We start from the raw sequence: 4,696 nt of genomic DNA, 5'->3' as shown, positions 1-4,696 counted from the left end.
ATCCTAAGATAGTCAGTGGAACACACAGGTCACTGCTGCCAGTGACGCTGTAGCATGAACACAGATGTTGCCTTGTGTCTCTCATCCTTGTCAGTCGAGCCGAGTTTCATTTACCGATCCGCCGCAGGCTTCAAGCCTAAGGCCTTGCTCTATCGGACCATGGGTGCACCCATCTCCAGTAGACCTCATGGACATCTCCCATCACCTCCCTCCTTGCACACATTGATTTGTCACGGCCCTTGCCCTCGCCCCAGCCCCAGCCCCAGCCCATGCCCCAGCCCATGCCCCAGCCCCAGCTTAGCCCCAGCCCCAGCCCCAGCCCCAACCCAACAATGGCCTGGAACTCCATGTAAAACCATATAGCTCTCATGGCAGTGAAGCAGGTAGGAGGAATAGAGATATACAACTCCACCTCTGAGCCTGGAGAGCGAGTCACTGAGTGCCTGAGTTCCGTTCACAGATCTGTAGCAGAACATCTGCCCATGAGTCCCTACACCCATATCCCAACTCCAGAAATCCCACACCCAACCACTCATTGATTGACACCAGTCCCCAAAGCAAGAAACTCCCTAGCACACATAAGGCCGCTCATTCCGGTGATTCAAATAAGATGACTGCGGATCTTGAGCTGTAACTCTGAATGCCATGATCCGGTCCCCGTGGTTCATCCACTGATCTGCAGGAGGGTATCTGCCGCTAATTCCCCCTCTCAAGCAGACTACTCCGCCCCAGTAAATGTCACAGATGTGCATCTGTCACTTACCTACTCTGAGTCACCGATTGCTCACAGATACCAAATGCAAGAGGAACTCACTGGAGTGTACAGGCCACTCCTTACAGTGGAACTGGTAGTAGAATTACAGATTGTCAATCTACATCCTAGCCACCAGATCCAATTGCCCAGTTCAATGGACAGACCTGGAATCGAACATCTGTGGTTGAGTTCCTCTAACCCCACCGCCTGTGGCCATCTCCAAGAGATCCCAGACACTTTACCTCACCAGTAAACTCCTCCACCTCATGGTTATGTCCCAGCCCCCAAATCCACCAGACACCCCTGCCAGTGAAGCAGATAGTCTCCTTAAGGGTTTCTGCTTCTACCTCTGACCCTAGCGGTCCAGGCCCCATTCTCATCCACAGTTGTGCAGTACAACCCCTGCCACTGATGCAGATAACCTGCCCACATTTTCAACTCTGTCCGATCCTTGAGATCAAGTCCTCTCGTTCCATCCATAATCTGCAGTAAAGCATGAGCTGCTGAGTCGTCGTATGACCGACTTTGCGCTGCCATCTCAAAGAGATGCCAGATATCTTTACCCCTCAACTACCTCCTCCAACTAACTGATTCGTCCCAGCTCATAAATCACCAGGTGCTAACTGCCTGGGAACCCATAGCCCACGTCAAGAGTGAAGGAGGTAGAAAGGATGGAAATATAAACATGTAAACCTCTAACTCTGATCTTCAAGATCTCGTTCCCTGTCTCTATCCTAAGATAGTCAGTGGAACACACAGGTCACTGCCGACAGTGACGCTGTAGCATGAACACAAATGTTGCCTTGTGTCTCCCATCCTTGTCAGTCGAGCTGAGTTTCATTTACCGGTCCGCGGCAGGCTTCAAGCCTAAGGCCTCGCTCTATCGGATCATGGGTGCACCCATCTCCAGTAGACCTCATGGACTACTCCCATCACCTCCCTCCTTGCACACATTGATTTGTCCCCGCCCTTGCCCTCGCCCCCGCCCCCGCCCCAGCCCCAGCCCCAGCCCATGCCCCAGACCCAGCTTAGCCCCAGCCCCAGCCCCAACCCCAACAATGGCCTGGAACTCCCTGTAAAACCTAATAGCTCTCATGGCAGTGAAGCAGGTAGGAGGAATAGAGATATACAACTCCACCTCTGAGCCTGGAGAGCGAGTCACTGAGTGCCTGAGTTCCGTTCACAGATCTGTAGCAGAACATCTGCCTATGAGTTCCTACACCCATATCCCAACTCCAGAAATCCCACACCCAACCACTCATTGATTGACACCAGTCCCCAAAGCAAGAAACTCCCTAGCACACATAAGGCCGCTCATACCGGTGATTCAAATAAGATGACTGCGGATCTTGAGCTGTAACTCTGAATGCCATGATCCGGTCCCCGTGGTTCATCCACTGATCTGCAGGAGGGTATCTGCCGCTAATTCCCCCTCTCAAGCAGACTACTCCTCCCCAGTAGATGCCACAGATGTGCATCTGTCACTTACCTACTCTGAGTCACCGATTGCTCACAGATACCAAATGCAAGAGGAACTCACTGGAGTGTACAGGCCACTCCTTACAGTGGAACTGGTAGTAGAATTACAGATTGTCAATCTACATCCTAGCCACCAGATCCAATTGCCCAGTTCAATGGACAGACCTGGAATCGAACATCTGTGGTTGAGTTCCTCTAACCCCACCGCCTGTGGCCATCTCCAAGAGATCCCAGACACTTTACCTCACCAGTAACCTCCTCCACTTCATGGTTATGTCCCAGCCCCCAAATCCACCAGACACCCCTGCCAGTGAAGCAGATAGTCTCCTTAAGGGTTTCTGCTTCTACCTCTGACCCTAGCAGTCCAGGCCCCATTCTCATCCACAGTTGTGCAGTACAACCCCTGCCACTGATGCAGATAACCTGCCCACATTTTCAACTCTGTCCGATCCTTGAGATCAAGTCCTCTCGTTCCATCCATAATCTGCAGTAAAGCATGAGGTGCTGAGTCGTCGTATGACCGACTTTGCGCTGCCATCTCAAAGAGATGCCAGATATCTTTACCCCTCAACTACCTCCTCCAACTAACTGATTCTTCCCAGCTCATAAATCACCAGGTTCTAACTGCCTTGGAACCCATAGCCCACGTCAAGAGTGAAGGAGGTAGAAAGGATGGAAATATAAACATGTAAACCTCTAACTCTGATCTTCAAGATCTCGTTCCCTGTCTCTATCCTAAGATAGTCAGTGGAACACACAGGTCACTGCCGACAGTGACGCTGTAGCATGAACACAAATGTTGCCTTGTGTCTCTCATCCTTGTCAGTCGAGCCGAGTTTCATTTACCGATCCGCGGCAGGCTTCAAGCCTAAGGCCTCGCTCTATGGGACCATGGGTGCACCCATCTCCAGTAGACCTCATCGACATCTCCCATCCCCTCCCTCCTTGCACACATTGATTTGTCCCCGCCCTTGCCCTCGCCCCCGCCCCAGCCCCAGCCCCAGCCCCAGCCCCAGCCCATGCCCCAGCCCATGCCACAGCCCCAGCTTAGCCCCAGCCCCAGCCCCAGCCCCAACCCAACAATGGCCTGGAACTCCATGTAAAACCATATAGCTCTCATGGCAGTGAAGCAGGTAAGAGGAATAGAGATATACAACTCCACCTCTGAGCCTGGAGAGCGAGTCACTGAGTGCCTGAGTTCCGTTCACAGATCTGTAGCTGAACATCTGCCTATGAGTCCCTACACCCATATCCCAACTCCAGAAATCCCACACCCAACCACTCATTGATTGACACCAGTCCCCAAAGCAAGAAACTCCCTAGCACACATAAGGCCGCTCATACCGGTGATTCAAATAAGATGACTGCGGATCTTGAGCTGTAACTCTGAATGCCATGATCCGGTCCCCGTGGTTCATCCACTGATCTGCAGGAGGGTATCTGCCGCTAATTCCCCCTCTCAAGCAGACTACTCCTCCCCAGTAGATGCCACTGATGTGCATCTGTCACTTACCTACTCTGAGTCACCGATTGCTCACAGATACCAAATGCAAGAGGAACTCACTGGAGTGTACAGGCCACTCCTTACAGTGGAACTGGTAGTAGAATTACAGATTGTCAATCTACATCCTAGCCACCAGATCCAATTGCCCAGTTCAATGGACAGACCTGGAATCGAACATCTGTGGTTGAGTTCCTCTAACCCCACCGCCTGTGGCCATCTCCAAGAGATCCCAGACACTTTACCTCACCAGTAACCTCCTCCACCTCATGGTTATGTCCCAGCCCCCAAATCCACCAGACACCCCTGCCAGTGAAGCAGATAGTCTCCTTAAGGGTTTCTGCTTCTACCTCTGACCCTAGCGGTCCAGGCCCCATTCTCATCCACAGTTGTGCAGTACAAACCCTGCCACTGATGCAGATAACCTGCCCACATTTTCAACTCTGTCCGATCCTTGAGATCAAGTCCTCTCGTTCCATCCATAATCTGCAGTAAAGCATGAGCTGCTGAGTCGTCGTATGACCGACTTTGCGCTGCCATCTCAAAGAGATGCCAGATATCTTTACCCCTCAACTACCTCCTCCAACTAACTGATTCGTCCCAGCTCATAAATCACCAGGTGCTAACTGCCTGGGAACCCATAGCCCACGTCAAGAGTGAAGGAGGTCGAAAGGATGGAAATATAAACATGTAAACCTCTAACTCTGATCTTCAAGATCTCGTTCCCTGTCTCTATCCTAAGATAGTCAGTGGAACACACAGGTCACTGCCGCCAGTGACGCTGTAGCATGAACACAGATGTTGCCTTGTGTCTCTCATCCTTGTCAGTCGAGCCGAGTTTCATTTACCGATCCGCGGCAGGCTTCAAGCCTAAGGCCTCGCTCTATGGGACCATGGGTGCACCCATCTCCAGTAGACCTCATCGACACCTCCCATCCCCTCCCTCCTTGCACACATTGATT

The sequence above is a fragment of the Chionomys nivalis genome, chromosome 16 (assembly GCF_950005125.1).
Source record: "Chionomys nivalis chromosome 16, mChiNiv1.1, whole genome shotgun sequence".
NCBI classification, from domain to species: Eukaryota; Metazoa; Chordata; class Mammalia; order Rodentia; family Cricetidae; genus Chionomys; species Chionomys nivalis.
This window is presented reverse-complemented; position numbering follows the sequence as displayed.